Source organism: Antechinus flavipes, chromosome 3, assembly GCF_016432865.1.
Source record: "Antechinus flavipes isolate AdamAnt ecotype Samford, QLD, Australia chromosome 3, AdamAnt_v2, whole genome shotgun sequence".
Lineage (NCBI taxonomy): Eukaryota > Metazoa > Chordata > Mammalia > Dasyuromorphia > Dasyuridae > Antechinus > Antechinus flavipes.
The window spans coordinates 393,910,416-393,934,881 of NC_067400.1; the positions used below are offsets into that span (position 1 = coordinate 393,910,416).

Consider the following 24,466-nt stretch of genomic DNA (forward strand, 5'->3'; position numbering starts at 1 on the left):
CCTTCAGCTGACCCATGTGTCTCTCCTGGCACCGACTCTCTCCCTGCTGATGCAAATGAAGGCATTTCTATGTTGAGACATCAACAGAAGCCAGCAAAAAAGCAAATTAATCCCAAGTCCATCGATGCCCTTTGCTTCTGCGGGGCACAGTGTGAGCCTTTGCACCATGCCCAGAGTAGTGCTTGGCGTTTTAAGTTCAGCTGGGCTGGCAGTTGTTGTACCTGGGGAGGAGAGAAACCAGTGCCATAGTGTTGAAGGTTAAAGTGTTTTACTGCACTTTGCCAGATGCTGAGAGCCACTGGACCCTCACTGTTTTTGCCCTCAGGAGGCAGTGAGAAAAATGGCGAAAAAATTTTTAGGCCACAGAACTGTGGATATGTTTAAATGGATAAGAAAATGGTCAGTTTTTTAGTACTGAGATAGGGTTGGGGTTTGGATGAAATGAGAAGACAGCAGTGTAGTTCGAAAATAGAACTGGAATATATTTCAAGAAATTCAATTCCATTTTATAAACATTTATAAAGAACTAACAATGTGCAGAACACTGTGTTCAGCATAAAAGATCATGGGATCAATACATCTAGGACCTCCTTAGAGGCTATGAATTTATTTTACAAATGAGAAATTGAAGCCTAAAAAGTTGACTTGCCAAAAGTTCCATAGCAGGCAGCAGGGCCAGCATTTGAACCAGGGATGGATTTAACCTCAGAGGTGGGACTTGTGACCCAGAAACCAGATCACATTAAATTATAAACTTTTCCTATAAATTTTTTCAGATGTTATAGTCAGATGCGTGCTAGAGCCAGTTTATATTGGTTCTTGAGAGCTGATAAGTTTTCAGTGAGTAAATTATATCTATATACCTTATGCTATATATGTATAGCAAATGCTATACATGTAAAATGAATTATTTTTTGATTGTCTAGACTCAAGAATGAGATAATAATGCTATATTATTATTAATATATGATAATAATGTATAATGTTATAATTATAATAAAGTTTTAATTATGCATATTAAACATAAAAAATATATCATACGTATTTTTTCCCCAGAGAGTCCATTTTAAATAATTATCAGCACATTCTGGGATATAAGCTTCCTATGGTCAAGAACTTTATATTTTGCTACTTTTACTGCTGCTCCTGCTGCTATCAGTCCTCCAAAACCTGATAATTATATAGTGATGAAGAATGAAAAAGGGAAGTGTATCTTCATGAAAGGCTCCACTGATATTATAGAAGAAATAACCTCATGTATCAGCAAATAGTTTGTCACAGAAAGCATGTCAACCTGAGACACTTCAGCTATAACAAAACTCCCATAGGCTTAAACAGAAAATTTCCCAGTTCTTTTGGAAAATGTCATGCAGCTTTGTCTCTCATAGTCCTTTCCTATTTACTAATTTACTATTTTAAAAAACAACAAATCATAAAGTAATCATTTCTTAGAAAATCAATGGTATATAAAACAAGGACTAGTAGGGGGATAGATCTGCGTTAGATCCATCTATCTCCTCACAAACTGAAGTCTGAAGGTTTAGGATGACTGATCCAGATAGAACTCAGCATCATCTCACCTTTCACTGCATACTTTGGTGTTGGTATAACAATGAGAAGAGATGTTAAAAACACTTGATCATCATTCCTTATTTTTCTTCCTAGCTGACTAATCTTAACAGTAGTACACAATGAATTGTATTTGTATATACATAGACACTCTTCAGGTATTTTTTCTTTTTTTTAATGAAACACCAATGTCATCTTCATACTAAAATACTAAATATTACTACTAAATACATACTAAAATATAATTGTATTGGGCAGAATGGAGTTAGGGAAAGGAATATGAGAGAATCTGCTAGGTATTAGTGCTATATAGAGTAGCTTTGGAGGGGAGGAAGTACATTTGAGGCAATTGGGGTTAAGTGACTTGCCCAGAGTCACACACAGCTAATTATTTTATATGTCTGAGGTTGGATTTAAACTCAGTTACTCCTGATGAGGTCTGGTACTTTATCTACTGCATCATCTAACTGCCCCTAATGCAGCTTTTAAAAAGAAATATCAAAATATTTATAAGGAAGAAAAATTCCATGAAGGATGTGTCACACTGTCATCCAAAAACCTTCATTTTGTATTATTTCTGCATTATACTTTAGACTTTAGAATCTAAGCCCAATGTGCTATGTATTAACATTATTTTCTTGAAGGAGAAAAAGGCTTTTGGACAGTTTCCAATAATGAATATCTGTGAAGTTACTTGATTATTCCCCATTTTCCATGACAGAATGCTGGAGAATTTAGAATTATAGCCAAGTTTGTCTTACAAACACTGATAAAGTGTACTCAAAAACAACTCAGTTTCTCCATGAAAACTTACATGTTGCCCAGTCTTCATATCTCAGAATAAACATGAACACTACTGGCTGCCCACTTTCTGCTCTAACATTATGTGCCTACTCTGGGAGAAAAATAGTTCTTAAAACATTGTCATACTTGAGATTGTGTTTTTTTGAATCAAGTCCAAATGCACTGAATGGAATTCTAAGTTCAAACTGAACCATAAAACATTATAGAAGAGAAAAATAGGCAAAAATGTAACTCATCAGTACTCTAGAAAAAAAAAAGTATTTTGAACCCAGTATTTAACCAGATTTGTTGTGGCCATTTCAGTTAGTTGGCCAACTTCCAGAAACTGACAATTTCATTTTTCTGAGGCTAATTGTCACTCTTCTCACTTCAGGATTTTTTACCCTTTGGAAGTGATTCAGTTTACTCAATTTCTATCCATTCACATGCTTCTTGGTCTGTCTTGAAGAACTGTTCCACTATACTCAGAGGTTTTGCACATCTGGTCCCTTCAAACAGAGCATCTGTATCACTGGAATAATTAGCATTTTGGTTTGCAATACACATTATTTTGCATTTATACTGTGTTCTTGAATCAAATGTCTTTAAAATTTTTCATTAGTTTATCCACACAGCCCTGTTCTATTAGAATTTTCTATTCTTATTCACCAGGAAATAGGTGAAAGAGTTTTATTAGACAAGTTACACAATGAGGTGGCAAGCCCGAGAAAGAATTCCTAGTCAAAAATGAACAAATCTCTGTACTCCCTGTACTTCTTCCCTAAGAATTCTTGAGAGCTAATGAAATATTGATAGCAACAATTTCATACACAAGGAGGTTACATGCAAGTCCCACAATGTATAAACCATAAACAAAATTATGATTTTAGAGTAAAGCAAAAATAATTGGCAAGGCTATAATAAGACAATCATTCAACCAATCATCTTATAAAGTTGTGTCTATACTGGTAAAATGTAGATTTACCAAATTTCTTCCAAATATCACTCTTTCTCCCCAAGCACAGAGAATTATTTATATAAACTCTGGCTTATTACCCAGTATTTGGGAAACAGTTCCTTGACCTTGAGAGAAAGCACTGAGTTCTCTAAATTTCATATTATGAAAACTATACTTCTCTTTATCACTGTAAAAACCGCATAATACTATGAAACATTCTCATATGGTCCCACTCAAATCATTTAATTGCCACAATTTCTTCATCTGTAGATTGGGATAACAATAGCACCAATCTCTCAAGATTTTTGTGAGAATCAAAAAAAAAAAAAACATACAGAAAACATTTTGCATATTTTAAAACACTGAAATGCTACCTATTAGCATCATTCTCATTATTATTCTCAGGCTGCTTGCTTCTAAAACAAACATTTTGTGTTTGATCTGGTTAATCTACCCCAGATATATGACATTTATCTGATTCATATTAAAATTTTAATTGGCATATCTATCCTTAGAAGTATAGCTTCTAGCTTAAAGTAAAATTTTACTTATACTAAAAGTTACATTTTGAGTTGGATAACTAATCTGTAAGTTATAATCTTAAGGTGTCACCTAATGGTAAAGAATTTCTGACTTTCTGGTCACATGCTAAATGAATTAAAAGCTGGTCTTTAACCCAAGTATTTTTCACCCAAGATCAGATAACTCTTCACAACATCATGATGTCTCTCTACATGGTCCAGGGAAAGTTCTAACTTGAAATGTAACAGACCCCTATAAATGAAGAAGTCTGACAAGATTTGATTATTTATAGACAGAGATTGAGAGGGAAAATGATGCGGCTACTCTATAGCTAAAACCCCCAGGAATAATGCTAGCCCACTATAAAGGCACAAAACTACATTTGTGGGATGTTTGCAGCATTACTCACCTAAATGGCAGCAAGATATCTTAGGAAATCAGGGTGAAAGACAGTATTGAAGTATAACATGAAAAATATGGCAAGGTTTAGGTGACTGGGGTTGCTTAGAGAGCTTTTAAGCTTTAAGATAAAAATCCAGTCCTAGATATTACTGTCTATAGAGCAACAGTAGAGATACTCAGAGACAAATCTACACATCATCATCAGCAGTAGCTGATGGCTCTCAGTAGAGGTTGAATTACTTTCTGGAAGAATATAGAGTCTCTCTGCATCCTGGCTAAGGTATATTTGGAAGACAGGGTGAGGAAATGCTCACTGTATTTCAGTGGACAGAGGACCTCAGTCACTGAGCTGTCAGATTAGAAACTCTTAGCAGCCCTAAATTCATGAAAATGTTTATCATGTTGTGCAGACTCAAAGGGAGCTAGAAATCTGTCTTTGGTTCCTGATGTTCTAATTGCTCATAAACAATAGCAACTTCTTGGGAGAAAGGCGTTTGGGGATGTCACTAACATCACTTTACTGCCATTTATATAACTCTAAATGTCTTAAAAGGCCCTGACCAGGGGTTTTATTATAAGAACAGGAAGAGCCATTTTTCCTGCCACTTCTTTCTTTCTTTTTATTTGTATTTTTTGCAAATAACTTGTAATATCCATAAATCAATGAAATAGTAGGTAGTATCTTCTAGTCATTTAAAAATATTCCAACCTTTTAAAGAGTCTTACTTAATGGAAAGAGTGCTGGACTTGGACCCAAAAAAAGCTGGCTTTGAATCGTGCCTCACAAACTTAATACCAATGGGATTCTGGGAAAATCATTTAACCTTTCTCGGCCTCAGTTTCCACATTCATAAAAAGAGAGTAAGAATAGCAGAAATTCACTACATTTTTGTGAGGCTCAAATAAGTTAATGGATGCAAGACACTTCACAAATTCAAAGGCAATATATAAATATCAGCTAATGTCTTATTATTGGTGGTGGGGGTGAAGGTAGTGAGTTGTTTGGGATTGGGTGGGTTAGGTTAGGGCAGGTTAGGTTAGGTTAGGTTTAGTTTGGTTGAGTTCCTTATTCTATGACCACATTAATTAAAGAAGTATCCCAACATCTCATATTTAAGATATGTCCATAGAGAAATATCTAACGTTTTTTTTTACTCCAAAATGAAACCCATCATAGTCTGTATTTTTAAAAAGTTCAGAACCAAATTGTGAGGTGAAGGGAGGGGAAGGGCAATGACATGACCCAAATAAGAATGATGCAAAGGACAATTTGAAGACATTTAAAAGGACTTCCAAAGTACTCTAGGAAACTTGATGGAAGATTTATTTCTACCTGGGGTAATCTAGACTTCACAGCAGAGTTCACACCTAAGATAACCTTTAAAAGAAAACAAGGATTTTAATAGGCAAAGATGCAGAGGGTGCAATTCCAAGCAGGGAGCAATGATCTGTGTGATTGATACAAGTGGCAACAGGTAGTAACATTTTAACTTGAAAGGAAGCAATGTCAAGCAAGGCAATATGTATGTATATGCATATATTTCATCTAATATTATTTTATTATGCTTATTAGATTTATCTATCCATGTATCTATATATACACATGTGTAAAGTAGTTTAGGGAATAGGTGGATAAGGAGAGAGTGAATAAGATCTCCCAAAGAGAAAGAACACAGAATTAAAAGAAAAGAAGGCTTAGGAAAGAGCTTTGGGGAACACAAACAGAACACTTGTGTGTAAGGGGAAGGGCCATGACAGACAGAATGCTATGATTGGAGTCAAGAAAACTTTAGCTCAAATCCAGGCTCAGACATTTGCTAGCTGTGTGATGCTGGGCAAATTTTTAACTCCTATCTGACTCAGTTTCCTTGTCTACAAAATAGAGATGATAATAGAACATATCCCCAAGTTTGTTGTGAGAGTAAAATAAGTAGTATTTGTAAAACACTTTGTAAACTTTTAAGCTCCTATAAATATTAGTTCTTAAATATAAATCTGTGCAAAAAATCAAAAAAAGAAACAGATAGGCATAGATAACCAGGAAAAAGTAGTGTCTTATAACCAATATCACAACAGGAAAGAGAAAATATGAAGAAGGGATCAGTCGATCCTTTTAAAGGCTGCAGAAAACTGAAAAAAGATAATAACTGAAAAAAGACCACTGGACTTAAAAATTAAAAGATCATTGGTAGTTCTGGAATGAGTACTATCAGGAGAAATATTCAATGAAAACTAGGTTGAAGACAATAATTGCAGATAGTCAGTGTCAATTACTCTCTTTAGAAGTTTAGTAGGAAAGGGGAGAGATAATTAGATATTTCTTTAGGGAATGACAAGATCATAAAGTCTAAAGACTTTATGACAGTTTTTTTAAATTCCTGAGCACATTTTTAGGCAAAGGGAAAGGAAAAAGTAAAGAGGAAGAAATTTAAAGGGAAAGAAAATATCAATGAATGAAGTCTAGGAGGAGAATGGGGTGATCTACCATAGTGGATCAATGGTATAATTGGTAGGACTAGTCTTGACAAGAAGCCAAGATAGCCTGTTTTGGTTCTAAAGTGTGAATGGAGCAGGGTGGGGGAAGTCAGGGATTGAAGAAAAAGAAGAATATTTGGAGTTGCTATTTAGGGAGCTGTATAAAGGACTGCCTTGAAAACAGTGAGAACCAAATTGAGGTTAGACAGTATATAGTTAAAGCGGATCTAGCCAACTCAATTGTATGACTTTTTCCATAAGTACTCAGTCAGAAGTTTGGGAAATAGAACCATAAAATGAAACTATTAGGAAGGAACTTAAATTGAGAATTAGTAGGTGGGAAGAGCAGGAAACAATGGAGCAAATCTAGTGAAGCAGTTGACCAAAAGATTAAGAATATAAAAGGAAAAGAGTAAGTCACAATAGAATTGATGGACTGAGAGAATGAAGTTGGGATAGGGAAAAGGAGATAACTGAGAGGAGAGAAAAATAGTTCTGGGTTCTGGAATTGAAGCAGTCTAAAATGAGAATAAGATTATTTACCCTGTATGTGGCTAATATAGAATCACAGAAATCATTGGATTGAGTTCAATGAACTGAGAAGACAAAATGTTTGAATTATCATTTGTATGAATAATGAAGTCATCAAGGATGGCAGATAAAGAAAATTATAAGTCATGTGTTGAAATCACTGAAGAAGATAGAAGAGTATATACTAATGATAAAGACAAGGATCTGGATAATATAATCGATTGCTAGTTGCCCACATTGAAAATTATATTTATTAATTCCTTTCCAAATAACTAGAAAATGCATAAACTATCTGGGAAATCAACTACCGAAAGTACATTAAAGTCTTGTATAGATCTATTTTAAAGCACTCCTTACAGAAATAGAGAAAAATCTAAATAGCTGGAGAAGTAGTCAGTACTCATGGTAAGGCCCTGCCAAAATAATAATAATGACAATATTGCCAATATTAATTTACACTTTTAATGCTATATTAACTAAATAACAAGATTTGCTTGGGGGAAAGCACCAGGATATAAAGCAAGATGAGACAAAAAGGGAATAGTACTTCCATAACTTAGACAATATTCTAAAGGATCAGTCACCAAAAATATTTGGTGTTGGTTAAAGAATAGAGAGACAGATCAAAGAAACAAACTAGATAAAAGTTTCAGAAACCATATAACTCAATAACTCAGTGTTTAAGTGGGAAATATGTATTACACAGAGGGGGAAATTATGTGATTAAAATTTCTGAGGTAACTGGAAAGCAATCTGAAAGAAATTAGTTTTAACTATATCTTTACATGATATTCCATAATACATTCTAAGTAGATATGTGACCTTAATATTCAACATCATACTATAGAAAAATTAAGAAATAAGGAAATAATAAAGTTCTTATATCTACAAATATAGATGTTTTCTTAACCAAATAGAAGATAGAGGAAATTAGAAGAGATAAAATACATCTTATTATATATTTGTATCTATCTACATGTATGTTACACATGACATGTTTTATATGTATATGTTCATATATACACATATGTAAATATATAAAACGACTTACTTGGAACTGAAAATCTTCAACACAGATAAACTAGATATTTACATATCTAGGATAACATGGGAAGTAGTTACATGTGGAAAAATCTTCATATCAAATTTTTCTGATAACAGTTTGGTATCCAAGATATGTATACATGTATATGTGTGTGCACGTGTGTGTGTGTGTGTGTGTGTGTATTACACTAGTATTCATTCCCCAATAGATAAATAGTCATACGGTATGAATAGTTTTCAAAAGAAGAATTGCAAAGTATTCATATTATATAAAAGAATTACAAAAAAAGCAAATCAAAACAATCCTGAGGAATCACTTTACCCTGCAAATTGGCAAAATTGACAAAAATAGCAACACTCAATATTAGAGGGTTTGTAGGAGAAAAAAAAAACACTAATACATTGTTGGTAGAGCTATGAAATGTTACAACCATTTTAAAGGTAGTTAGAGATTATAAAAAGAAAGTGACTAACTGCAATGATTTTGACCTAGATAACCCATTATTGAATTTATGCCCCTTCCTAAGGAAGCCATGGACAAGAAGAAAGTTCCCATATATTCAAAAATATTTATAGCAGGACTTTTTGGTTTAACTAAAATCGAGAGGGAGTAGCTAAAGAAATTGTCATGTATGAATGTAATGGAATATTTCATAGTATAAAAAATTATGTGTATGATGAATACTGGAAAGCAAGAAAAATTCTATATGAACCAATGGAGAATTAAGTAAATAGAGCCAAGAAAACAACATACACAGTTATTACAATAATGCAAATGGAAAGAACAACTAAACACTATAAAATCATAAGCAAATGTTACAAAATTATAAAGAATAATCAGAACTCAAATGAAGGGATATGAGAAGACACTCCCAACTTATCCCTCAGTGGAGATGGGAGTCCATAGGTATAATACATTACATAGGTCTGGACTTTTTCAATGTATTAATAAGTTGTATTAATTTTTTCCTCTATGAAAAAAATATTATTTGTCCTATAGGATGATTCTCTTGGAGGAGGTGGGATACTTGAGTTAACTATGATGATATAAAAAAAGAAAATTTTTGCAAATGGCTATTTAAAAATATTTTAATTAAAAAAAACAAAATCATTATAAATATGCAAATCAATTAAAATATATATTACAACAATTCTGGAAAATTTTGTTATTTTTATCCAAAATTTACAAATAAGGAAACTGAAACAGATATTAAGTGACTTGCCCAAGATCCCACAGCCAATAAGTATCTAAAGATAAATTTGAACTCAGTTGTTCCTAATTCTGGGTCCAGCATTCTATGCATTGCACCACCAAAAAGTAACCTAGAGTTCCATTTCTTTTCCTAAAGTTCCTTAATTTCAAATGTCAGGTGTCAGGCCAATAGACAAGAGCTTCCTTTTCCCTCCAATTCTATAACTCAAAATTTTTATGTTATTCCCTGACTCTTTTTTCCCTTTTCTCTAGTTTTTGAAGGAGAAGGGACTCTTTTTCTTGCCATCAGTAACTATCCCACCAGGAGTGTGCTGGAAGCAGTTCAAGCCATATAAGAGCCAATTAATTAGTCATAGCTATAGTAATCACTACAGAAAGCTTGATTCATTATTTTTGTTGATTATCTAAATTGAAAAAATGTTAATAATACAGAATAGATTTTAAATTGTGTGCATAATATATATATACATATGTTCACATATATGTCTATTATTTATATCTATGTGTACATGCATGTACACATTTTTTCTGACTCTATAACAAAACTCTACAAGAAATAGACTCTAGTCACTAAAACATGCTGTCTTAGTGTTTCTCTCTCTCTTCTCCTGCATCAATTGTTTCATATTGATTTTATAAATCATTTATACATATTTAACACCTCTGTGATACAGTGGATAGAATGTTAGGTCTGAAGTCAGGATGACTTGAATTCAAGTTCAATCTCAGACATTTCCTAGCTTTGACCTTGGGCAAGGCATTTGATCTCTGCTTACCATAGTTTTCTTATCTGTAAAATGAATATAATTGTTATCTATCTCCCAAGATTGTTGTGAGGATCAAATGCTACAACTGAGGATCTCCATCAGAATGTAATCTCCTTGTGAGCAAGAGATATTTTCTTTTCTCTCTTTGTATTCCTAATATCAAACATGGTGCTTTTCACATGTTAGACCCTTAAAAATGGTTGTTGAATTAGCTGATGAGAAGTAGAATAAATCATAAATAAATTAGGTGGATTTGGGACTAGTTGAATGGCTAATCCCAGAAGACTCATTAGTGCCAATTTAGTAGAAGGAGGTCTCCAGGGAAGAGACCCAGGGAGTCTTTGAGTTTTATGATATTAAACATTTTTTATCAATGACTAATCTCCATATTAATTTAAAGTTACATAATAATGAGTCTTATGAGGCAAGATTATTATTTTTTGCTTGAATATCCATAATTTTTACTTATACTTTTTTGTTATTTGGAAGGGGAGAGAGAAAGGAGAAAGAAAATAAATATTTGTTATGTTAAATAAAATAGAACACTAAAAAAAAGTGCTACAAAAATAATTCTTTCATTATCTCGCCAATGGCTATTCTGAACTTTTCATCTCTCAAGCCTCTCTTAGTATCCCTTTCCTTCATCCTTTTAGCTAAATCCCTTAAATTATATTTCATCAAAAAAAAAGTAAATAAATTTGAGGTCATTTGCTAATAGATTTTCCCCTCCTCTCCTCTCCCTTGAGTTTAGCCCTTGTCTTCTCGATATCAGATTGACCCCATAATCACTCACTCTCTAGGTTTTCAATCTCTCCCTACCTACCATGTTTCCCCGATAATAAGACCTATCCCAAAAATAAGCCCTCCCCTTACTGAGTAAGATTCCTCTAAAATAAGCCCTTCCCTGAAAATAAGCCCTATTGAGATTGCTACTGTAGTGAAGGTGATCCCCTGCGCTACATGCTACATTACGGTACCCTCTATATGCACCGTCCTCCCCCCCTCCCCCCCTTCCGTGAAACACACGCCACACTCTGAGCTGCATCCAATCAGAGCTGCAGCAGTGAGCGCGTCATCCTGTTCTTCCTTTTTTTTTTTTTTTTTAAATAACTTTTTATTGATAGAACCCATACCAGGGTAATTTTTTACAGAATTATCCCTTGCATTCACTTCTGTTCCGATTTTTCCCCTCCCTCCCTCCACCCCCTCCCCCAGATGGCAATCAGTCCTTTACATGTTGAATAGGTTCCAGTATATCCTAGATACAATATATGTGTGCAGAACCAAACAGTTTTCTTGTTGCACAGGGAGAATTGAATTCAGAAGGTATAAATAACCCAGGAAGAAAAACAAAATGCAAGCAGTTTATATTCATTTCCCAGTGTTCTTTCTTTGGGTGTAGCTGCTTCTGTCCATCTTTGAGCTATTGAAACTGAATTAGCTCTCTTTATCGAAGAGATCCACTTCCATCAGAATACATCCTCAAACAGTATCATTGTTGAGGTAGATAATGATCTCCTGGTTCTGCTCATTTCACTTAGCATCAGTTCATGTAAGTCTCACCAGTCCTCTCTGTAGTCATCCCGCTGGTCATTCCTTACAGAACAATAATATTCCATAACGTTCATATACCACAATTTACTCAACCATTCTCCAATTGATGGGCATCCATTCATTTTCCAGCTTCTAGCCACTACAAACAGGGCTGCCACAAACCTTTTGGCACATACAGGTCCCTTTCCCTTCTTTAGTATCTCTTTGGGATATAAGCCCAGTAGAAACACTGCTGGATCAAAGCATCCTATTCTTCCCCAGTGATTTGCTTACTGGCGCCACTGAGAGCAGTGCCGTGGAGGAGAGCTGAGACAGGACAACATAAAAACCCGGTATGTAAGTGGGAGTGAGGGGGCATGATGGAGGATAAAAGAAGAACTCAGGGAGCATGATGGAGGATAAAAGAAGAACTCAGCCAGCACTCACCGTACTAAAGAAATGAAGAACTTCCTTGCAGAGAGAAGAATAGATCAAGTAATGATTCCTGCAGGAATGACTGCCTATCTCCAGACCCTTGATATTGCAATAAACAAGCCATTCAAGGACCATTTGCGCATGGAAGTCAATGACTACATTGAAAATAGAATGGAAAGAAATCAGCATGGAAACTTTGTGAAGCCCTGTCTGCAAGAAGTTGTGACTTGGGTGAAGAAGTCATGGGATAAATTTATTGACAGCTGTGTCGCCAAGGCACTACGAGCAGGTTACCTGGACAGCACATGTTCATTTAAAGAGAGCTATATTGCTGGACATGACAGATTGGGTCCACTTCTTCTGAAGGAAATAGAGGCACAAGACATCTAGGACAGAATTCAGGGTATGGACACTTATGACGATGTTATTGAAGAAGATGACATGATCATTATTGAATAAAGGTACTTTTTTTTGTTCACATTTACCTGTTTATTAAAATTGCTGTCAATGTTCATTAAAATAAGCCCTCCCCTGAAAATAAGCCCTCTGGGGTTTTTCTGTCCAAAAAAATAATAAGACAGTGTCTTATTATCAGGGAAACACGGTAGGAGCACCTTCCCTCATTTCTACAAATATGTTTAAGTCTATCTTTTTTTTTTAAAGTCTATCCTTATCCTTATCCTTATTTTTCCCTCTCCTTGATCCTACTATCCCCATTAGTTATTGTCCTATGTATTTCTCCTCCCTTTCATAGTTAAAATCTTTAAGAAAGTAATTTATTTTGAATTCCTTTACTTCTCTTCTCTATCTTCTAAACTCACTATTATGTTGCTTCTGAGTTCATCACTCAATTGAAACTCTCCTTCCCAAAGTTACCAATAATTTCTTAACTGTCAGTTCTAATGACCTGTTCTCAGTCTTTATCCTTCTTGACACTTCTACAGTATTTGCTTCCTCTTAGATACTCTCTCCTTTCTACATTTTCATGACACTGATCTTTGTTGATTTTCTCATCTGTCAGATCATTCCTTCTTCTTATTTGTGGCTAGTCCTTCACCTATATAATACACACTAATTGTGTGTTACATGGGCTCTCTATCCTGACCATCTTCTCTTTTCACTCTATACAATCTATCTTGTCAATCTCATTAATTCCTATGTAATTAATTTTCATTTCTATTGATGAACCCTAGATCTTCTCCTGAACCACAGTCATACATTACCACCTGTTTTTTGGACCTCTCCAACTGGCTATACCATACATATTTCCTATTAAACATATCCAAAAAATAACTCATTCTCTTTCCTCCCAAATCCTTCTCTCTTCCAAAAGTCCCTATTACTATGTAAGGGTCTTCAAACTACGGCCCACGGGCCAGATGCAACAGCTGAGGATGTTTATCCCCTCACCCAGGGCTATGAAGTTTCTTTATTTAAAGGCCCACAAAACAAAGTTTTTGTTTTTACTATAGTCCAGCCCTCCAACACTCTGAGGGACAGTGAACTGGCCCCCTTAAAAAGTTTGAGGACCCCTGCTAGAGCATCACCATTCCCCCAATCACCCCCAGTTTTAGTGTTATCCTTGACCTCAAATTCATATTCATGCCACTTGTCTAATATGTTCCCAAATCATGTTTCTATTAACATACACCTCCTGTGTATGTGTGTTTTTGTGTATATGTGAGTATTTAGATCTTCATTACCTCTTGCTTGGACTTTTATGAGAGTTTCTAACTGATCTCTGTGCTTCAAGTCCCTTTCAATGCTTTTCAACTCTTTCAATTCTTTCCAACCTCTCCACTTATCTGCTAAGATGATTTTTCTAAAACAAAGTTGTGTATTTCACCTTCAATGGCTATTAATGAGATCCAGAAGCTCCCTTCACCTTTGCATATTTCCCTAACTTCTTTCAATTCAAATCCTGCTTTGTCCAGGAGACCTCTCCCAGTCCTCTAGCTGCTAATGAATCTTTCCAAATTATCTTTCATATTCTTTGTATATATGCAATTGTTTCTCTGTTGTTTCCTACATTAGAATGAAAGCTCCTTGAAGAGATCTGTTTTTTGCCCCTTTTTGTAATCCCAGCACTTACTACAGCACTTAGCATGGCGTAAGTGCTTAATGTCATTGACTGATTGACATATGTGGCAATCTGCTTGTGCAGGTCTAAACATGTAAATCTTTTCTTATGCTCAGGTAAACCTGACTACACAAATGGGCAGGAATCAAAACTCCCATTCCTACAAAGGAGCAAATGATTATCTGATATATAGAAAGTAACTTTTGACCACCTATCTTTATGAGCACACACACACACAAAAAAAGGAAACAGGAAAAACTGATCTCAGAAAGACAATGAAAGTAGAAAAAGGTGGGGGAGGAAGGAAAGAATGAATAGAAAGCAGTTTCAAGTTCTATGAAAAAATATAGACAAAATATGAAAACTGCTCTCCCCATTAAAAAGATTCATGCATCCATCTGTTCAGATAGTCAGGAAGATTAGACGGCAAATTATTGGTCTTTGACTTGGGAGTTGTGTGCACCTGCATGAGTGTTTATTTAAAGACTTTTGCAGTTTCTCTACTTATTTCTATTCTTTGCCATTTAATTCAATCTATCAATGGTAATCTTCTGAATAACACCTTTATATTCATAGGATCCCTGAAAGAATACTCAGGTCCAACTCTTCTATTTTGCAGATAAGGAAACTAAGATCTAATGAGTTTTTGTGTTGGCCAAGGCCAAAGGTAAGAAGCCTCAGAGTGAAGTGGTAAATCTTATTTTTTCATGGATTACAAACTCTATACTTTTCCAAATATCTCTGCCTCTCCTCAGCTACAATCCCATATAACAACATGCCAGTTTGTGTGCATTGATTTTGAGTTATTTGAAAATGGTTTTGTTTTTCATTTTGGGGAAGAAATGAATGCTGTTTCCACCATTCTATTCAATTTTCCAAGGGAAAGTTGTTCTTCCAGGAGGGAAAAAATTATAGTGGTGGAGAAGGTAAGTAGCAGAAGCCTGCCACTAGGATGGTGTGAGATGGGATGAGTGAATCTCTCTGAGTCCAGGGGCTTGTGCTTCAGCCTCCAGTCATCACAAAGGTGGATGATGGAATGAATCTGTTTCTCAGTCCCTGCTGGCTGTTATATATGCTATTATAATTACATTATCATAGGTGTGAATCTTGTGGAACTATATTAAGTACTAAGTACATGTATTAAACTAGAGAACTATTAATCATCATGCTAAACTAGACAACTATTTTCTTATTAATTCCACTTAGTTAGCATCTTGTAAGAATCTTTGTTTTAAGTACAAGAGTTCTGGCTCATAACAAAAAAGAACTTGAAAGAGAAGGGACTTATACTCAAGAAATATTTGCTAACTTTTTCTCCACTTGAAAGAACCTATAAATCAGGCTTATCTCTTTGTCTTTTGTTTTGTCTTTGTATCTCAGTCTAGGGTCTTAACAAATGTGTATTGAATGGAATTAAACTCCATTAATAAGAAAATAAAATAATGAATTTTAATCATTTTAATGGATGTTTTTTGTTTGTTTATTTCAATAGAGATCATCAAAATAGAAGCAAGGAAGTTTCAGTTACACAAATAAAGGCAAGAATAATTGTTGGGAGGGTTCAAATATGAGTCTGCTGGAGATTTAGACTGTTGCCATTTGTCCTTTGAGTTCCATGGTTATATTGCATTCCTATAGCCAATCCTAAAGTCCTTCAGGCATTTCTGTTAAAATATTTTCAGATATGTATCTTGGATGGCTTCCTTTAGTCATTTGAATGCCATCTTGTCCCATCGTATCTGATAAGCGCAAAACGGTAACTCAGGTTGACAGCATCCCTACCAGAGCCATGAAGCTATTGAATTATCAAAGGACAATTCTAAATATCAGTCTTTGAAGGATAACTGATCTACTAAAAGCCAGTATTGTTTTGGACATGGTATGTCAAATTTCTAATTCTTCACTTTACATGGCAACGTGCTGTGTTCCACGGTGTCAGCTAACATCAGAAGCAGCATTACACAACATGACAGGATGACTTAAAAATTGAACGAAAGCCTCTATTCAGCCTCGGTATCCATTTTATCTCAGCCATTAAGAAAAATGTAAGAACAAAGAATGGTAGATTATCTTTAAGATCTGTTGCCTGAAATAAATTAAACTGTCCTGAGTTGTGTGTACCAAATACATACATCTTTTTTCTATTTCATTGTTGATTCTTGTAAGAGCCAAATTGGTGAAATGAAGTTTAGTCCATTTCCATAATCAACAAGAATTTATACACACTACTAGTCCATTAATATATTAAATTTCTGGACTAGAGTACTAGCTCTTATATCAAAAGATTGAGGTCTTTGTTGGGGCTATTCTAATAGAATCAGTAATTGACCACATGAGTTCAAATAAATGCAACTGACATTTATCAGATGGTACCTACTGTTTGTTTTAAGTACTGTGCTAGGCACTGGAGGTACAAAACCAAAGCAATCTCACAGAGCTTACATTCTATACAAGGTAGCATTCCACATAGTGTAATAGAAGGACTACTGGATCAGGAGTTAGAGTGTCTGGATTCAAATCATAAGTTGGGGACAGTTAGTTGGTATAATGGATAGAGATACAGCCTTGAAGTCAGGAGAACCGGAGTTCAAATCTGACCTCAGACACTTAACACTTCCTGGCTGTGTGACCCTGGGCAAGTCATTTAACCCTAATTGCCTCAGCAAAAAAACCAACAACAACAAAAGAAATCCTCAAACCCTAAGTCAATCAGTCACTCACTACTAGATTCAGGGTCCTTGTTCACAAATTGAGGGTTTAGGCTACACTAGAAAAAGCCTTAGAAATCATCTAGTTCAATTTCTTTGTTTTATAGGCAAGGAAGTTGAGACCTATAGAAAGAGGTGTATTGAAGATAGTTCTAACCTATACTTGAAAGTTGATTGTTGAATTTTCAATGTAAGTATTTATGCCTCAGAAAGTGGAAAATACTATAATAAATCAGAACTTGATCCATTGTTTTGTTATCTAGACTTAATAAAGTGAGAAGATGGTTGAGCTTTCTTAATTTGTGCTTGATTTGATATCAGAATGCTCTAGTTCCTTTTTTAAAAAAATCAGATTGTTGAGTTATAGAATCACTTATTAAAAAAAAAAAGTAGATTATAGACATTTGAAAACATCTGTGAAATTCAATGTCTCCAAAATAAAGAGCAGAAAAATGGGAAATTGCTTGTGAAACAGGACAAAGCTGGGTAGGGGGTAGATTCTCTGAGAGAAAAGAAGAAAGAAACCAAAGCAAGTAACTTAGAGCAGGACTTCTTAAACTTTTTCCACTTGTGATCCTTTTTCACCAGAGAAATTTTTATACGACCCCAGGCAGTTACGTATATAAAACAGTTATGCAAATCAAACATTTACTGATAATAAACATAATTTCCCAAACCCCACATTCATTTACAAGACCTCATATGAAGTTACAAAACAAGTTTAAAAAGCTATGAATTAGAGAACCAATAAGATATCCAAGCTTCTCCTAAGTTGTAAAGCAATTTTAATGAGGTATTTACATACCAGAACTTCAGGCTGCTTATAAATTAAAAGCACGCTAAGATAGAACTAAAGCAATGGTAAACTCTGATAAATTTGTTAGTAGAAACTGGATTATTAATATTAATGGTAAATTTCAGAATTGGAAAAGAGCTCAGAAACTGGTTAGTTTAATACATACTTGAACAAAAATCACATCTGTAACATACCTAAATGACCATCTAATTTTTCCTCTAGTCAGAGAATATCCCTTTCAAGGAAGCCCACTATATTTTTGGATAAATCTAATTTTTAAGGTTTCATTTATATCACTTCTTTGCAACTTTTGTCCATTTTATCAAGTTCTCTTTTTTGTAGTTAAAGATTATATGTTTAATCCCTTTTTCATGTTAGTTCTTCAAAATATTTGAGAAAGCTGTCATACTTCCCCTAAGTTCCTATGCCTAGGCTAAATATCCCCAGGTCTTTTAATGAGCTTTATGTAGTGTGAACTTGAGGCTTTTCAACACCTTCATCATTCTCTTCTGGAAACTCAGTAGTTTTTGAATGTCCTTTCTAAGAGAGAAAAAAAAAAAAAACGGCACCATCAGCATTGTACATGCCACTTTAGTCAGACAAATTGGACAATACATGTAGGCTAAATTTATTCTCTCCAATCACTGGATCTATGTGCCTACCAAATTATTGCCTCAGTTTTGATCCATCAATTCTAGTGTTGCTGTTTTTCCTGCTCCTCTTCTTCTGTCTGAAAACTTGGAACAGCCCTGAACTATTGTCTTCATTGGTTTTGATGTCTACAAGGACATTGTATTTGCTGCCTGTTAACCTAGTAAGAATTCCTATTTACTTTTCATTCTAAATCCTGATCAATTAACTCTTGCTAATTAGAAGGCTAGACCTGATAGGAGTTCTTCCAGTGAATGAAGCTGTCCAGCCTCACTATCCACATTGAAGGTCTCCTTGCAGATCTCATTTATTTTATAATATCAACTGCCACTTCTACATAAAGCTTCCCAATTCTACACTTCCAACCCTGTCCCATCAAATAGCTTCTTACTAACTTATAAGTTTATAGATCTTGCATTAGAAGACAATTGGGAAGGAATCTAGTACAACCTCCACATTCTACAAGTAAGGAAGCATAAACTCAGGAAGAATAAGTGATTTGCCTAAGATAGCATAGGAAGTTAGCACCAGAGATAGAGTCTGAACACAAATCTTCTGTCTCCAAAGTCAGTATTCTTTCTACTGCACATACCACAATATATTCAGAAGAATTATGTTCTTTCTCTTCAGAATGTCTTGGTATCAATATCCTATTATTATTTCAGCTTGTCTAGTACTAAATTTACTAATTTTACTTACTTTAATTAGTTTGTTCCCTTTCCAACCTTTTTATCCTGTTCATAGCTCTACTGTTCTTTCAGTTTTCTAAACTGAAAATTATGGAATTTTTTTTTTTTTTTTTACTCTTTACCTCATTGCCTTTGCCAAATCTGTCATCATCTGTCTATTTTCCTCCACATGTATCCCTTTGATGCATCTTTTTTTCTCCACAAAACCCTGTTCTAAGCCCTCATCACCATACCACTTTTCCTAAAACATAAAACAATATTTAGAATAAGTTGGAAGGGACCTTAGAAGCCAAAGGGTCTAATCTATTCATTTTCCAAATGAAAAAATCCATGGCTAACCCAAGTCACATACCCACTAAGTGTCTTAGGCAAGATTTGGTCTTACTTCATGCCCATACTCTATCTGTTATACCAGCTGACTTTATATTTCTTCTTTCTAAAATATGTAGTTACTCTCTATTTCTTATTAGGTCCAGTTCTAAATTCCCATTCTATGGTTTAAAATACTATAATTTGATTCCACTTTATATAACATTATTCTCTTTGAAAGCTGGTGTCTTCACTGCTACTCATTATGCTGCCCTCATTTCTTATTTCATGTTTATCAAACCAATTTTTGAGGCGTAGCTGTATTTATATATTATTATTTAATATGATATGACATGTTATAAAAGAGCTTTATTTTAAGCTCTGACCCATACTCACTTTGCCTTTCCTAATTTTCTATAGGATTTATTAACTGGTATGCATCTTGACTCAATTTTATTCTTTGATCTTTATTGGCCTATGTTTTTAGACCCATCTTATCTCTTACAACTATATTATTAGCTCCTTGAAATTAACAATTATATTTAAGACCCTGACTTGAGAGTGAGTACAATTCAATGCCTCTTTCAGAGGACTAAAAGTGCTCTAAACAAAGTAGGAGTTTGAGAGAAATGATTATTAATAGGAAAATTCGAAGTTTCATTCCCCTTTTCTTAGTCCTTTTTCTTAAAGTCCTCATTTCAAGGCTCAGCCTGTGAAGCACAGTACTGATGAAAGCACATTAGCATTCTTTTCTGATTTAGATATTATTACTTCACCCAAATTAATATGGAATTTAATCTAAGGTGAAACTCCTGGTACATTATGTTCTGCTCAGGCTTTGGTGGGGGATATAGGTTCTGGGAGTTATTTGGAAGCAAATGACATGATCAAAGTTATATTCCCTCATCCTTCTTTAGGATAGTCCCACTCCTCATTATAATATTCATTTTCTCTCATTAATTGTTAACCAATTAGAGCTGATTGCCATCCTCAGGAAGACCCATTCTTTCAAAGGCTAATAATGGTGAGTCCACTGCTGTCATTCATCTTTGGCATTTGAGAATGTCACTGACCCATTTTATCAGTAATATGTTTGCATTGTTAATAAAATGATTACTTAGAAATTATATCCTCAAACTTTTAAAATCTCATAAGTTTAATAAATATGAATTGTATTGTAATGAATTAAGGGATATTGGTAGGCAGAACCAGGACTTTGAGAGGATGAATAATAGTAGAGATAACTTCTGATTAAAGTATAAGTAAATTGCATTGCGAGGTATAGGCAATTTTTAAGAAGAATATTATAGGCATGTCTATACCACCAAACATCTCCTGTACAGGACAGGATCCAATCTATTTTCCAATTGCAGAACATGATGTTTTCAGAGAAGTCAGTGCAGAATCAAACTTTATCTATTTCATAATCTTTCCCAGTATTCCCTAGTGTTAATAGTGGAGGAGAAAGGGAAAGGGAGAAAAGGAGAGAGACAGAGAGACTTCTATGTCCAAAAAGAACCATGCTCCTAATAATTACTACTATAATGCAAGAGGAGATGTGGACAAAGCAAAGCTGATGGCTGATTTAATGTCATGGCAAAGGAACAAATGAGCTTAATATTTCTTAAAACTTAGTATTCAGAAGACATGTCTTCTTTTTATAAGCAAATCTAAGTAATTTTGCATGATAGGAGGATTCCTACTGCCACATTTCCAACCAGAATAATTCTGAGCAATGGTACAATAAATGAAAAGTAAGTTCAAAAGACAAGCCTGTATTAGTTGAACAATTTCCCAGATTCGAATAATCATCATTATTGTAAAACCCATTTGTCACTTGAAGTCTAAAGAAAGATATTGGGTTGCCCTGGAAAATGCCATTTCTTTGGATTAAAATAGAACTTTCCATCCAAGAATCTCAAAGGCAATGATTTGCACACCCATTATCATGAGAATAAAAGAAAAGAAGACCCCAGATCACAAAATAAATTCATAGCAAATGTAAAAAGAGGAAAAAAAATCTGATTTTCTGACTATTTTTTGACAAGAAACCAATATTTATTCTCCTTCAGCATTTTTCCAACACTATTAGACCACCTGGGATAAAATTTAAGACCACTCTGTGGTGGTTCCTACCCACTCAATGGCCTGAGCAGTAAGAGAAGCAGACCACTCCTCAGTAGTCAGTTAAGCATGCCAATTTTCAGTAGGGACCTGCTGAATGGGGCATAGATAACACCTGTACTCCCTCAGGCCAATCAGTCACCTCTGGTTGAGTAGGTGAATTCTAGAGCAGGTGTAGTCAGTTCACCCTGAAACTCCTCCTTTGTTACAGTCTTCTCAGCTGCAACCTGCTCTTCCTTTTCAATCTCCTCTGGATCCTGATAGAAGTAACCTCTCATTAGTGTTCACAGGAAATATTCCCCTATATGTACAATTTCACTAGCGGGCAGCCACCATATCAGAGCCACTAAGTTGGCTCTTGGTTGTTACATGGAATGGAGATGTCCACATAGCTAAGTAAGGAATCTGTGTTGCACAATGCAATGTTTGAAAGGTTAACATAATGATGCTTCAGTAAGAGGCTAGGGATCTGTCCAAGGATCAGTGACCACTAAGAGGCAAGGCTCCCAGAAAGCTTCCTGAATCTGGTTAGTGAAGGCGCCCAGTGTGAATCATCCAGCAATAAGTGTGGCGCCAGGGGCAGCAGCAAATTTCAAACAGCTTGCTGGCTATTGTTCCTAAATGAGATGACACTGACATCATCTGGATTTTCAATGCCAACAATGGCAAGAGCTGCCAGCAGAAGCTTTTCCCAAGTTCTCTTCAAATTAATGGAGTAGATGCCTTTACTCTTTCTTTTGTAGATATATTGTTCCATCTGGAGTCCAAATTGGTGCCATCCAAATGAGTTCCTGCAGCAAGGAATTTGAGGATATCCTCCTCCTTCATCTGCAAGACACCGAGGGCTCCAGACATTGTGAAAGTTTCTCTTTAAAGTTAAGATGGAAACTGAGGACAAGACATATGGAACTCTCTTCTGGGCAGCATGAAAGAGCATGGAAAGATGAAACCATCTATTAAAGCCTTCTTCTTTTAGCTGACACACATTGGATCATTTCAATTTTTTTCACATCTTTACCAAGTGATGACCTAGGGACAAAAAAACATAGAAAACTCAAATCTCTTCACAATTAAAATTGACTTCCAACCAAAGGATCTGCAAGTAAAAATATTAAAGTAAGAAGATGGTAAACAAAACATACTCTATCCAGCGGTCCTCAAACTTTTTAAATAGGGAGCCAGTTCACTGTCCCTCAGACTCTTGCAGGACCCGACTATACAAAAACTTTGTTTTGTGGGCCTTTAAATATAGAAACTTCATAGCCCTGGGTGAGGGGGATAAGTCCTCAACTGCTGCATCTGGCCTATGGCTGTAGTTTAAGGATCTCTGCGTCTATGCTGTTCATTTCAAAGAAATGGGATTATTTAGATTGTAGAAGAGAAGATTCAGGAGAAGCTTTATGGCTGTCTTCAAGATTTTAAGGATTATCAGATGGAATAGAGATTCAGTTTGTTCTGCCTAACCCCAGAGAACAGAACTCAAGCAATGGGTATAGGTTACAAAAAGGAAAGTATAGATAGGATATAAAAAGGAAAGAAAGAAAGAATAGACATTTAAAACTGTCTAACCATTAATTCTATACAAAAGTAGAATAGAATAAGAAGTCTCACTGTGTGTCTTCAGAGGATGGGTGGCCAGATATCTGTAGAATTATTTTGCAGAGACTTTTTTTTCAAATAGGGGTTGGCCACAATGGCTGTTGAAGGTCTTTCCAGCTTTAAATTTCTTTGACTCTGTGTAATAGGGAAGAGACAGAAAGACAAAAAGATACAGAGACAAAGAGGAGACAGAGAGAGACAAAGATGAAACATGTTTCTATAGGCTATAATAGTCCAAATTATAATCCATCCTTCATCAACATGGATAAAGATTTTTTTGTTCTTATTGTTGTTTTCTTGTAACATGCTCTCATAGCAGTTACTATTACCAATCTCTCCTGATTCCTAGGCCCTCAGAGTACCTCTGACCACTGACCTTTGCAGTGTCAACTAATTCTACCAACTCACCTCCTCTGAGGTCTTCAGAGGTCTCTGGCCATGATTTCTTGAATCGTAGTTTAATAACTGATAGCATGCTCAAGAACAGCCAGCCACAAACTTAAAGTCTTTATTATACCTACTTATATAATGCCCTGACTTGTTAACTCCCTACTGAACCCATGTGTTCACTATCAATCTCCTTACCTCTCTTGGTTATCCATCCACTTGGCTCAGCTATCCCAGGATAAAGAGAGTGACTTGCTGCCCACAGTGGGCTTATAAAGGGTCTGTGAGGTGTCACACACAGCCAATCAGAGAGAGAGTTTTCTCCCGTTAAGAGGCTATCTTCATATGGACAGGATCCCACCCAAAGGGTAGTCCTATACCCACAGAGATTACTTCTGGGCCACTCAAATCTCCTGTTGCATTGTGGCCGCCCATTTAAAGGACCCTTACATTTTCTTAAGTTTTACTAATATGTTTTGTGTCTATATTACTAACATTTGCACATTACTTTCACTTTATGAGTGATCTCTTGAAAAAAATTAAAACTGTTAAGTAAAACTAATAATATAATGACCTCATTTGAAAGTTCATGCATTATGTAAATAACAAAAATCTATTTTGTCACTCTCACACACTCCCAGCGCATTGGGAAGGTAAGAAAGAAAAATTAATTTCTTATAGCAAATATACAGAGTCAAGACAAACAAATTACCTCAGTGGCTGCATAGATATATAAATTACATATGTAAATATATAGGTGGGTCAGTCAGATGGCACAGTGGATATAGTGTTGGGGCTATAGTCAAAGAGATCTGAGCTCAAATCCAAACTCAGATATTTACTATTTATGTGACCTTGGACAAGTCACTTGACCTGACTGCTTCAGTTTTC

The 24,466-nt window shown here is 35.1% G+C and overlaps 1 pseudogene; it reads right to left on the minus strand.

The window, feature by feature from the left end:
• Positions 1-21,544: 21,544 nt before the first annotated feature.
• LOC127558001 (40S ribosomal protein SA-like) lies at positions 21,545-22,444 on the minus strand (annotated as a pseudogene).
• Between the last annotated feature and the right edge of the window lie 2,022 nt (positions 22,445-24,466).